We start from the raw sequence: 14,538 nt of genomic DNA, 5'->3' as shown, positions 1-14,538 counted from the left end.
ACCAACATGGAAAATTTATGAGTGAGCCCATCCCTGCAATGCACTGATTAAAAGGGAGGGAAAACGTGCTGGACAGCTCACCAGTGAACACGCCAAAAATTCGCTCTCACACTCACATCTACACCTAAATGCATTCCATGTTTTACATAATCTTTAGGTCTTCAGAGGAAAACAGAGATAATACCGTGAAACAGTAGAACCTTTCTGATGCAAGCAGCATTGCTACTGAATGAGTCATCCATCTACAGGTAGTTGTTTATTATGTTTCCAAGATACCAAATATGGAATTACTTTCCACATCAAGGACTCAGGATTTCATTTTCATTTGTTGTATAAAGACATAAAAACAAAGAGTCCCCCAGCCTGACCCGTACAGTATGTGCTTTATCTTGTCAGTGATGTGGAAGTACACTACACTAGAAGTACAGTAAAGCTGAAAATGAAAACAAAACTGTAAACCAATGAAGAGCACAGACAAACATGTCAGATACGCTGATGATGCTGCTTTAGCTACTGCATATGAGAGTTGTTCCTAATAGACACAATTCATTTATGCTGAATGTGTTTATGCTGAAGGGGCTGCGAGTGATGACACCTGCAGAAATGCATTGTTGATTCTGCAGATGTTTGATGTGTTAGCAATGGGCAGGGGGAGGAGAACTCTGTTGTGTGGTTTTGTAGAGCGGTCTGGGAGGAATCATCTGCTTCTGAATTTGAATCAGATGGACGACCCATGTGTATTCTGGAACAAGGTTGTGTAGTGTGAGGTAGGACCTGGGTGTCCAGGCTGAACTGGAACACTGAATAAACTGATTAAAAAGGCCTGACTTTGTGACTGGCTGCAAATTGAACATTTCTGAAGCTGTGGAGGAGAGGAGGTCATTGAACCTGTTAGCTGTCACAGATGACCACCTTATCCTGCCACAAGAAAGGGCTGATTTTTCATACCACATGCTATCATCCACAGAAATACAGTGACAAGGTTAGCAAACTGCATCAATAAAGTGCATGGCTGGGCACAGCACTAAGTAAAAGACCTTTTTTTAAAATCATTTTTGATGTTCTGATATTGGATGGATTATATGTTAGGACCCTCCTTTTATTTTATTTCTTTCCATGACAAAGAAATTGCTAAAGCTAGACAAATTTCTGGTGAGTTGTGTCAGTCATGCAATTTCCTAAGCATAAGGGCAGATTTTACGCAAAGATGCATTCAGACAAACAGACAGAATTACATCCACCCCATCTTGTGAGAGTTCTGCAACTAGGTTCAGTCCATATCCTGTTACAGTGGTTTATTTCCAGTATATTTAAGGCAAGCCTAATTTATCTTCTTAGAAAGCTCTTTGTAAGCTAACACACTGTGCAAGAAAATTCATGTTTGTATCATTCTTTTCCTATTTCTTACTTGGGATATTTACCGAAAATAGTGACTTTCCACATACTGGATGACTCATCACTGACAGAGGAAATGAGATAGACGAGATAAAACGGGGTAGGCATTCATCAAATGAAGAGTCACAGAGTGTGAGAGAAAACTGTGTTGTAATTTAAGTTATGAAAGGTAACATAACAGTGCCGCAGTGACCTCACAAGAAATCTTCAATCCTTGTTTGGTATAAACACTGTCATTTGTTGACCAGTAATTCTGTGAGCGACTGTCATCTAAATGTCTTTAAATGAAGTGACGGCTCCTTTAAAAACATGAGAACACTTTGTGAGACTTTGTGCAGGTGCAAAAGCTTGTGAGACTGCTACTATCTTTTTGTGTGTGTCATTCTAATATGCTGTTAAGATGTTGTGTTCCTTCACTGCTAATGGTATAATTGACTGTCGGTTTTTTCTCTTCATGTGGTTGCAACAAGCGACGCTATCAGCAAACCATCGGCGCCATTTCAGGACCCAACCAATAGAAGGGAAGAAAAAAAGAATAGGGGGAAAAAAGAAAAGAACACAACACCAGCAATGTGCTTTTTAGCAAAATGTGTGGTTTGCTCTTGATGTGAGGTACGCACCGTTGAACTGGCAAAGATGGTTGTCACTATTAGTGTGTGGGTGTGCAAGAGAGTTGCAGTATATTGCTTGAAAATAACATCAAAGACCACAAAGTGAGCCAGACCCCACTCTGGATAAAATAATTAAGTACCCTGTATATCTCAGCAGGATTAAGAAAATAAATGATTAAATAAGTATATAAACAAATAAGGCAAATGCAGTTTATTTAGAACGTAGCTGTGCACTATTTCCCACACCTTTGCATTCTCTTCCCCGTGTGGTAAAGACATGCCTCACACGAAGCACTCAGAGCAGAGTGCTGCTCTGCCGAAGCAGCTCACTCTTTGCCCAGTATGTTGTATATATGTATGGAATAGTATTGTATTTTCTATATATTCATTTTGTTTTCTTTTAAACATGCTTTAAGAATTTTACAGTGCAGTAAAAATCAGGAGCAGCCTGACAGATGTTACTTTGATTACATAAACATTATGTAGGAGCAGATAATGGATAATTGGTTGAGCTGGTGTGTAAATGAACAGACATGAATAATTTGATCTTATTATCTAATAATATACTACAGTACATTTCTAATTAACTTGACAGATCATTCTCTTTCTCACAATTCCTTCTTCAAAGATTCATACAGTCAGTCTAGTAAAACTTAGCAATTGCTGTAAAAACTTAAAAAACTTAAAAAATGGAATTTACCAAATTGAAACAAGCACCATAAACAGTTTTTTGGCTCACTCTTCTCTTACTGATTAACACTACAGTGCTGTTTCTTTTATGCACACATAAATTTTTAAGTAGTCAGATCAGGCAAATGATGCACATTTCTTGCTTTAGTGTTAGTCTTGTTCTTAGGTGTTGCTACAAGTGGCTGATTAAACACCAGACAAATCCCAAAATGTTAAACTGTATTAAAAGATTTTCATCAAGCCTTCATATTGGTTACATAACATTGTTTCATTACAACCATCACTGTGCAGCTACACCTATGAACACTGGGCAAGGCAGCATAATTACTCTGATACATTCATTTGGAATCACGAGATTGATTGTGACAAACAGCCTGCATGTGTAGCCAAAACAATTAGACATGTCCAAGCACATGCTGCAGTACAAAATCATCCCATCAAAGTGACAGAAACATGTCCAAGAGAACTCAAGCATAAAATATCATTTAATTTGGTTTAGCAGCCAAATTAAGTAGACAAGTAAGAAAGGAAGTAACGAAGAATTGACATAAAGTTGCCAAAGTTTGCTAATCACAATAACCACCATCCTAACTACTCTCCAAGGTTTTGGAGACTCACTATCATCTTCAAAACTGAACTCTCAGTTTAAAAATAAAGAACCCCTTTACAATTACAAGAAGGCAAAACCCAAATAATAACACGTGAAACATTTGCTCACAGGAGAAAGACAATAGTCACTTTTATGTTCAAATCTTGTGATATCACCATATTTTCAAAAATGAAAATCTTTCAGAGAATTCCCTCTAATGATAGGAAGCTCTGGGTGAAGTGCAAAACTGAGCTGTGGAAGACTAAAGAAAGAAAGAGTAGAACAAAACCAAGCAGCGCACAAATAAAACTAGAATTCCAGCAGCCAAAAGGCCGACTGAGTACGGAAGAATATTTGTAAAGTGGAGTTATCTCCACTAATCTGTGGTGGACAGACTGGACAGAATAGAGGGCTAGGTGAGATAGCGCCTTCTCTCTAACGGACACACAAGAGGTCAGAGTGTGATAAGAGCTGTGAGGAACTGTCCAGGCCTCTACGTGCACCTCATGGATGAGGCGATAAAACATCAGCACGTACGAATCTTAGAAAACATGACAGAGCATCTGCTCACAAGCAGAAACCTTCTAACCTACAGGATGGTCAGAAATCCAGTCATACTGTGAAGAATTACAGGCCACAGTTTACTATTGCACTTAATATGATGCCGATCGGGCACATTTAGCACATGCAAGAGAGGAAGATAACTGTGACATCACGGTGTTTGATGGAAGCAGTGCGGCTGTGGGAGACAGGAGAACTGCAACCAGGAATCTAATTAAATAAATATTTAAAAGCTAACTAATTAAGAGACAACTTTTAGAAAAAATCTTTGTGTACATTCACAGAACATCACTCCATCAAAGGAGACAAAACAGCTCTTGTTTGTATAGAAATAAATGAATAAAGTAAAATTAGACTATAAAGATATTAATAGATTTTGAAGAGAGTAAGAATTGAAATCTATAAACTGACAGCTAAGGAACTGCTAAATGCTACCAGTCAACGACCACAAAAATCTGGAAAGTCGAACATGGAAAACATGGGCAAACCCAGAAACGTTACAATTGAAAGTTCAATATTGTAGCAGAAAAAATGCAGAAATGTTACCGATAATTAATTATGATTCTGTGCTTGTTCCTGGGAAGCATTGTGCAGGTATGTCGTAGTGCGGGTAACCTCTTTGTTCAAATTTGTTTTGGGTGCTCTGCTTGTTAAAACAGAGGTATGAGACAGACCTGGTCAAACAACAGTTATCTCAAGTGGACCCCATTAGCCCTCTGCATGTGACAGGAGAGCAAGGGTGAGTGATTTAGCAAAGTCAGCGGGCACATATGATGATAAATTAGAGGGAGAGAAAACTTGTCAGCCTCATTTGAAAAGCCAAAAGATGAATGCGTGGCAACTAAGCCCCGCGGAAAACATCCAAAGACCACCTGAGGGTTCTCAGGGAAGTTCACAGAGGCAGAGAGGATTTAGCCTGTCTGTAGAAAATTACACCATTAACCAAATATAATGACAAATTAAGACTAAACAGCTGGCTTTTCAGAGAAAAACAAACAGATAAATGAGCTCAGATACCAGAAGATGACTCCACAAAGCAAGTCTCTTTTTCATGAAGTGGATACATGTTTTCTCTCAATGACAGCGCACATAAAAGTCTGAAATTTCAATTTCCTCATGGCAAACACAACAATGGGAGGTATGGGAGCTGCTTTCTGTGAGAGAGGAAAAATAGCACTGAAAAAGCTTTCCCCATAAAACAGTCTAGACTTGGAGGGAGCAAAAACTCCAGCAGCCGTGGCTCTGTGCCATGCTATAAAGATGTATGTACACGTCACGTGAGGTACATGCCGACTGTCTACCAGAATGTGAAACATCCTTTCTACTGGTTGAGATTGCATCTAATAATATTTTATTCATACACATGCTTTCCTAGCATTTCATGTGTGCATAATTGCACCACAGTAGGTGTTGGATAAGTCATCAGACAAAAGTGACACTACAGGGGGGACAGTGGAGGGGACACTGAAAAGGGTGGTGATGTGCAGTTTCAAAAATTCCTCAGAGATGGCTGCACGACAAATACCGAGGCTTTCAGCCAGCAGCTGGTCCTGTTCTTCTGCTCGCAGCCTCCTCCCCCCACATACAATAAAAAGATGCAAGTGCAGGCAGGTTATAAATGAGAGGGAAAAAAATAGAATAAAGGTTAATAAAGATCAACCGTCACCAAAACACCAAAGGGTGAGGAACATTTTGCGGGAATAGTGGAGTCCAGAACCTTTAAACAAAAGGATCCAGAATTTTGTGGTGGACCAAAAGGCTCTTTATAATGGCAATTTTTTAAATGTGCATTCTTATTTTAGCAGCATACTTTAAAATACAAAGCATATGAGCTGAGACACATGCAGGACTTTAACTCAGGTGACTGAGGTTCTTGTTCTGTACAATAATATTCTTTAATATTTTTAATACAATTTAAAAATTCTTACTTTTTGATTACCAACTTGATGTTTGACTTGATTTTACCTTTTCTTTAGGCCCTTTCCTTCCATGGTATATGTGTGCATCCATACACAAACACAGAGATGCATGCCTTTATGCATTGCTCTGCATTTAGAGTATCTTTATTTGCATGTGTGTGTGAGAGAGATAGACTGGATGCGTGTCAGGATCCCTCCTTGCAAGAAGGTAGGACTTGCTCTCTTTGATCGGGGGCCCTGCGGCTGTTCGGTCCTTTAATCTTATAATGGCTTCAATAACTGCAACGTTTCGTCACTTGGATGAGCGAGGAAACATTTCTCCCACTCAAAACACAGAACAGAACAGAATCAATAACGCTTCTCAATGGTCTGGCATCTACGTAAAAGATATTCTACTTTAGTGTTTCATCTGTTCAACTGAATTTTTTGTCGCGTGTAGAAAAAAAAAAACCAACCCAAAAACCACAGCTGTTAAATATACGCAGTGCTGTTAAAACCACAATGTCAGGATGTTGTGCAATGACAGCAAAGTTCCTTAAGTTCATCCTTTAGATAATGTTTCAGACGCTGCCTTAAAGGCTCAAGTCAGGGTTCAAAAAGATGCTGAGATCAAAGTCATATTTGTCCGTTGCTATTTTTAGGTGGATACAAGGTAAATCCCTCTTTCCACGGGGAATCACACGCTGCACGCCAGCATGAAAACACCGCTGCGCCTCAGCAGTGCCGTCAGATGTGGTCTTTTGTCTCGATATCAGAGCAGAAATGAAATGAATTGATTTGGGAGTAACAGCGTAGACAGTACTCCAAACAGTGTTCCCTATCACTTTTAAATTGACTCAGTCACTATTTGTTTGTTTTTTTAAATTGATCTTTAATATGACATTTCATTGGCAGGCTTGCACAAAGAAATGCTGCACTCCTTAACTGATGATGCGAAAGTCTTTCGCAATGTTTTTCTTGGATAGAAGTCATAGCACTGCTGGCATGGACTGAACGATTGCTTGCGTCAAGCTTTCGAGCTTTCGAGAATCACGAGAGTAAGGAGTGACATCAGGTAAAAGATGAAAAGTTACTTCACTAGATTTTTCATCAAAATATACATTTTTGTTTCTGTCTATGAGGTAAAGTGTGAGCACCATCCATGCGGGCGTGTGTGTCGTCCACATAAATGCTTGCGTGAGATTAAAAACAAGCAGATTTAATACCAGTTTCGGGGTTAGGTGTTAGAGTATTCACATGATTTCACAATCACAGCCACACACACACGCCACTGAGGAGGGATCTGGATTCTCTGCCCGATTTTTGTATGAAATCGCACAATGTGATCTGAAGCCAGCTGACACCTGCAACAATGCCAGATCTGTGAGTAAAGCCGTTCAGTGCAAGTGCTTGAGGACGTGCTCGAACATGTTCACGCACCTCAAGGCATAGAGGAATGTCATTAAATGCTTGGATGCTTTTATTACTTTCAATTAAATGAAAGAAAAAAAACAATAAGTATGTTCTTTTAAGTTCTTTAAAGTTTCAGCTCCTTTCAGAAATTCCTCCCTCTCTGTACTCACAGATGTACACACCTGACCCCTCCTCCGCTAATGAAGAACCTCCCAGCCTGGTCCCGGTCACTCATCCTACTCGACTCCCCTTTGTCTCCGTTGGTGGCGCGGGGGTGCGGGGTGGGGGTAATTGGCCGAGCCTGCTCAGGTGAAAGCAGGCCTCTTGTCTGGGGACACAAAACCGTCTCTCTGTGTGTGTCTGCAGTGCTGCAAGGTCAAAAGGACATGCCATGTTCAGACACACACACCACACACACACAAACACACACACACACACACATACATTGAGGGACCTCTTCACTCATCCACTAACGCCCGACAATCAGTGCAGCTACCTGGGAAAGGTAATTATTTGCTCTTGTGTCTGTCTGCTGGCTTTCAGAGCGCTCAGCTGCCGGCTCTGAGGGGAAACAGAGACAGTGGCAAGTTTGTTGGATTCACTTTTACTGGGTTTTACAGTAATATTACCAGATTATCAAACAAACATGATTCCACTCCCTCAAACATCAGATTTTAATAACTTATTACAGCTGACTGATATAGATCAGGTGAGGAAACGTAGGTGGTTCCAGTCACTTTTCTTCTTCCTTTCCTAACCCACAAGCAAAGCGTGTCATGCTCACTAGCTGTTGCTCAAAAGCTTCTCTGCTATGTCATGTATGTGTCTATTGTCCCTGAGGCTAAGTAACCATAACATTTTAGTAACTTCAAACCTTAAGTTCATCATAAACACTGGATTGCCCAATTACTTGTATGCAAATACTTCAAATATTTCCCATCCATCTTATTTGCAAACACATTCATCAAAGAAGTAGGTTGACTATTTCTGTTTGCAAGTAAAAACATCAACTTCACTGACTATTTGTTTTCAGGGTCTTTGGTTTCAATAAAAATATGCATTTGAAATCATCTCAGTGATGATCACAGTCCACTGAAGGCATCTGTAAAGATAAAGATATATCACCAAAGAGCTGCTGATCTTTAGAGACCTCGCTCTGTTTCTCAATCCAACAACTCTTGCCTAAAAACCTCAAGGGGCTTTATATGTAACAAAGACCCTGCCATGTTAGAGAGAAACCCCAACAATCAGACCAACTCCTATGAGCAAGCACTTGGCCACAGTGGGAAGGGAGAACTCTCTTTTAACTGGAAGAAATCTCCAGCAGATCCAGCCTCAGGGAGCGGCAGCCATCTGCCGTGATCCGCTGCAGGTGAGGGGAAAGAGAGAAAGGCAAAGCAGAGCGATGCATCACATTGCATCAGAGTTGATCACAGGAAGTCCCACAGCAGCCTAAACCTACAGCAGCATAACTATTGGAAGGTTCTGGGTCATCTGATCCAGCCCCAACTATAAGCGCTATATTCTGCTTTTAAGATTGTAAGCCTCATCTTGAAAGAAGAGATGGCATTTGTCTCCCAAATCCACACTGGGAGCTGGTTCCACAGAAGAGGTAGATGAAAGCTGAAGGCTCTGCCTCTCATTCTACTTGGAGAAACTCTAGGAACCACAAGTAAACAACAAGTTTGAGACTGAACTGCTGTATTGGAGTTACTATAAAGTGAAGATAAGAGGGAGCCTTGTATGTGAGAGAATACTTTTTATTCATTTTGTGGATCTAACAGGTAGCCAGTGAAGAGAAGCCAGTATGGGATAAATATGCTCTCTCTTTCAAACATTCAGGATCAACTGAAGCCTTTTTATGAAACTTTTATATCAAATCAATAACAATGAATTACAGTAGTTCCACTCAGAAGCAATAAATGTATTTAGTAGCATTCCTGCATCTCTCTGAGATGCTGTAGTTTTAGAGTTACTGTGTAAATGCACAAACAATCACTGGGGTTTGGGTTTGTTTATAGTTTCTTACATACATGTCAGTGACTCTTTAACAGTTAAAATGCTCAGTGTTCACCCTCTTTACTTTAACATGAGCCGTGCGTTACTCATTGCAAACCATCCACAGATGTGAAGACATTTCAGCTAAAATATCCATTACCATTCTTGTGGAGATGCCAAAGGAAAAACCTCTCAAAAACTCATCACCGTCATTTGGGTACATTCTCAGGAAATCTTGAATGTTGGAACAAAAATTAATGTCTATATGGTCAGTGTTTAAATGTAATCCTGGTTATGCTACGAGAAGTCAGGAGATCACCAAAGTCATTAGCTCTCTCTTCTCTTTCCCTCACCCCCAACCAGCCACTGAGAACGACTGCCCCTTCCTGAGCCTGGTTCTTCCTGCTTGCTCACAGGGGGTCATCTGATTGTTGGGTTTTCATTGTAGGGTCTTTACCTTGGGTGGCTGTAGCTCAGGTGGTAGAGCAGGTCAGCCACTAATCAGAAGGTCGGTGGTTTGATCCCAGGCTGCCTCCAGGCTGTAATAGATCCTTGGGCAAGATACTAACCCCATGTTTGCCTACTGGTGGTGGTCAGAGGGCCCGGTGGCGCCAGTGTCCGGCAGCCTCGCCTCTGTCAGTGCGCCCCAGGGCAGCTGTGGCTACAACGTAGCTTGCCATTGCCAGTGTGTGAATGTGTGTGTGAATGGGTGAATGACTGAATGTAGTGTAAAGCGCTTTGGGGTCCTTAGGGACTGAGTAAAGCGCTATACAAAAATGCAGGCCAATTTAAATCACCTTGCAACTGTTGGTATGACTTGATTGATATATAAATGAAATTGAACTGAACATGGTTGCCCAGTCAGCCTTATAATGCCACAATAATCATATTTTAAGCATAATTTAACAATTAACAACTTTTATCCTCTCAGGACTGTGAACATCTTGAACAATCATAAAGCCAACAGAACTGATATAGAATATGGACACAAGTACTGGGCAGCCTACACATTATAATTACAGGAGCTATTCAGCCATGGAAACCCATGCCATGTAGCTCAGATTTCTTTACTGAGTCAGCAGAACCTCTGTCACCTTTCGGCTCTATGTGCCTCAGTATGATTAAAGATTCCACTGTAACATTATGTGATCTTCATGACTGAGTTTCTATAGTTCCTAAACACTTCTTAGTACTACTTAGAGCTGATTGTTGAATATCTAGAAAAGAAAGAAATTCACAGACTGACTTCTTATAACAGAGGAATCCCATTACTGTACTAGGTCCTTGATTTTATACACCTGTGGCAATGGGACTGAAAACTGAATTCCAGGATTAAGTGAGTCCCAATTCTTTTGCCATCATTTTAGTACGCACCAAGGAAGTGGCCTGATAACATAGCTGCACTGCTAGTATAGCTAAAAACAAGCACAGCACTGTTTGCTTTTTGTCAAAACTCATACCAACGAGAGTCTTGCAGTGACAAAATTCTTTTCTCACAGATTTATGGTCTGCATGGGTGGCCCCACTGGGAAACAAAATCAGCACGTTACCATGAGACACTATACTGACACTGAATACACAAAGTTACACACAATGCATCACCCTTTGGCCTCTCACTCGCCCTTGTGGAGCACCAGCTTTATTTAGCTTCTCCACTGGCCGTGACAGAAGGCAAAGACCTGAATTTTTTTAGTTCTCACTACACCACTTGACATCCATCACACTGAAGCTGATCAGGTTGAATGAATCATTTCTGGTGAAAACACAAACCCACAAATTTGGTTTCTGATGCCTCATGTCAGAGCAGAAAAAATTGCTGGTGTGAATATGAAACTGTTACACAAACAGTGGATCAGCATCTTGTAATCTACCGTAATACTCTCTCAAACGAAATCAACACTGTGATGTGTCAAATAATAACCAGGAATTTTAAGCATCATATGTTTTTCTTATGCCTCTTTCAAGAACATAACAATGGGTGTAATTTTGTCCCTTTTGTCATGTCTCCGGCTAGAGTATCATTGCTGGACAGGAAGGTAACACAGCTTAGCTACAGAAAGACGAGCTAAGTGGGACAGGCAAACTGGATGAACTATCGCTTATTACCCAAGAGCACAGTGATTGCACCTAAACATATCACATATGCATCAACAGCAACACTACACCATCTTCTCGTTTTGCACTTTTTCATATTTTCATATAACTTCTTTAATTGCGTTATTTTACCAAATGCAATTTATTATTTTACCAACAGCAATAATGTAGCTGTAGCGTAGTTGTTATTATTTTCACCTGGTGAGTGTCTGTCGTTATGCTAAAAAGTGGACCTGACAGGTGTTTGTACACCTGTGTGCACTGTCTTTGTTAACACCGCAGTGTTACAAGCTGCAGACATAACTACACCGGCATGCTGTGGAGGCCAAAATAAATGTTCTTTCCCATTACATTTCCTGAAACCTTCCATTCTATTTTAAAAACTTTAAAAACTTTAAATCTGAAAGATTTCAAACTGCATTCAACTACTTTGCCTGTGCTCAAAACCACATCATGTTGTCAGACCGTGCAATTAAAATAATGAATGCTAATGAGCACTGCAGCGCTTTGGTTTGACAAAACTGAAAAAAAAAAAAAAAAAACTGAAGGAAAAGCTGAAATAGAAGGAAAACATGCTTCTATGTCACCGTTGCTCAGATTTAAACTGAAGTTCCTGCTCTTGCACTTCTCCCCCTGCCTCTCAGGTTGTTTCCTGAACAAAACAATGCTTAATGAACGAAATAACCAACACTGGCACAAACTACTGATCAGAGGTTCATAATGTTGCAGACTAATAAACAGACTGAAAGAAAACAAAAATAATCCTTTAGTTTGTGGCTGATTGCAAAATTGGGAGAAAAGCAAAAGTTCACCCACAGATAAGAGCCAAAGGACTCCACCACAGGCAGGAAACACACAAAGGAGAGGAGCAGACACTCAGACAAATACTAAAGTGAAAGGCAGGGCTTAAACACTCACACATGATGTAATAAAAAGAAGGAGACACGTGATGATAATGAGACATTGATGAAACTGATCAAATCAACACAGGGAACTAACAAAATAAAACAGGAAGTAACTCAACAGGTAAACACTGAACAAAGAGAAAAGGGCATCACAAAAAGACTAGGGAGGTTAGCACAATACATCAAATCACTCTGGAATATTAATAAATATGAATAGCTCAGTGTACTAACAACACTCATTGTGTTCAAATAATCGTGGAAATGACATCAAAATCAACCAGTCATAAATCATAAAATTAGGAAGCGTAATAAAGCCAAAGTAAAAGTCTTCAAGAAACACAAAAAGCTCTAATCAGGAGGTCAGACTGAAAAATCTAAACTAAAGACTCAAAACAAAACTCACAGACCATGACACTCACCCTGAATGGTTGAGCACTCTGAACTGGCCTATATCAGTTTCATCACATCATTAGCAACAAGTGTGAACAGTTTTAAGATGCTCAGTTTACCCTCGCTCTGTGACAGCTGGGATGGGCTCCATCCTGCCTGACACACAGAATTAGATGAGTGATTAAGAGTATGGATGGATGGGTTCATGGAGACTAATTTTTATTTTGATCATGAAATAAAAAAAGTTGAAAGGTGTGGGAGACGATGTAACGGTGTGATTGGACTGCAAGGTTGCCTCTAGTTTTTAACACTGCTTAACAAAAAGATACTTTCTCCCCAACCAGTTGCTGCAGATGGCCCCGCCCCTCCCTGAGCCTGGTTCTGCGGGAGGTTTCTTCTTGTTTAAAGGGAGTTTTTCCTTCCCACTGTCGCCAAAGTGATTGCTTATAGGTGATCATATGATTGTTGGGTTTTTCTCTGTATGTATTATTGTAGGGTCTACCTTATACTATAAAGCGCTTTAAGGCGACTGTTGTTGTCATTTGGTGTTGTATAACTAAAACTGAATTGAAAGTGAATTGAACACCAATCCAAACGCAGTGATATAAACTGGGTTTTTTGGCAAGAGAACAAAAGTTTTTTTGGTTTAAGATCCATAAAAGTCAATAAGTAAAGAAGTTATCATTTATTATTATTATGTTTATGAATTAAGTATCCTTATAGGACTTGTAGGAATATTTTAATCTTAGCATAAAAGGAAATAAACCTAAAAAAATAGACATGAACATTTAGAGACCAAAATAGTTCACAGGAGCTATGGTAATGTAAAAATATTGGCTAAATGATAATAAAACTAATAATAAAACCATCATTTTCTTGGATTAGTAAAGGAGCACACTACAAAGCCAGCTAAGACATTTAGGATACAAAGGGAAAGTAAGTCTCACAGTTTAAAAAAGTTGAACTTCGTAACTACTGGGTGAAATGTATATATAAATGATGAGTTTCAGTAACGTTCTCTGTGGTTTCTGATCTGGGTTTTGATATGTTAGCTGTATCAAAGCCAGCAGACAACTTGGAGGACAGCTTGAGAGCCTGGCTGCCTTCCTGTCTCACATACCAGGAAGATGCTTGAGGTAGATACAAGTATCAGGAGTTAAAAACACAGAGGAAAGCTTATTTAAAAAAAGAAACTCTTTTAGTTTTACTGCCACTGACTTTTCCTGAATCATTCCCTATTTACACATTTGCTGAATTACTTCACAGTGTTGGCTTTTGGTACAGTTATATTGTTTTGGGAATGACTGTGAGGTTTTTTTTAAAAATATATATAATTTTGGCTCAGAACACCACCGCAATAGATTTAAAAGGAAATAATCATATAATATATTCATAGAAACAATAATCTTATCAAATACCACAAACTCTGTATTTTTTAACACATGTCATACAGCCTACTGATTCTGATTGGCATGACTTTACACAAAAGTGATCTCAACAGGTGGAACGGGTGAATTGCCCTCGAGGCACTGAGTGAATTGGTAGCTGACACTCAGCTGCTGTTACAGGCTGAGAGACATCAGCCTGAAACTAAGACGAAAAGAAGTGAGACCGGTTCTTCCCATCCCACATGAATAAAAATGCGAGGATTATAGATGACGTTAAATAAAACCTGCCAGCCTTTAAGTCAGCAATTTAGTTACTCAATCAAAACCTATCCTCTTTAATCAGACTCACTGTGAAGTCTCTCCATACAATTAGTTTCTTTCATAAATCGTATGAATATTTTCACATTTTTCAGAAAGTAGATAAAACTTTCTCTCTCAGAATTTTAACTTTTTTCCTTTTATTGTGTCCAAGATTTTTAAACACCACAAAAGTTCCACAGAAATCAGAAGCTTTCAGTTACTACTGAGCTGGATCCGTTTTCTCCACAATATCAGAGGACTGATAATTAAACCATGATTAATGAAAGAAACGTCAACTGTGATATC

This window comes from Astatotilapia calliptera, chromosome 18 (genome assembly GCF_964374335.1).
Source record: "Astatotilapia calliptera chromosome 18, fAstCal68.1, whole genome shotgun sequence".
NCBI lineage: Eukaryota > Metazoa > Chordata > Actinopteri > Cichliformes > Cichlidae > Astatotilapia > Astatotilapia calliptera.
This window is presented reverse-complemented; position numbering follows the sequence as displayed.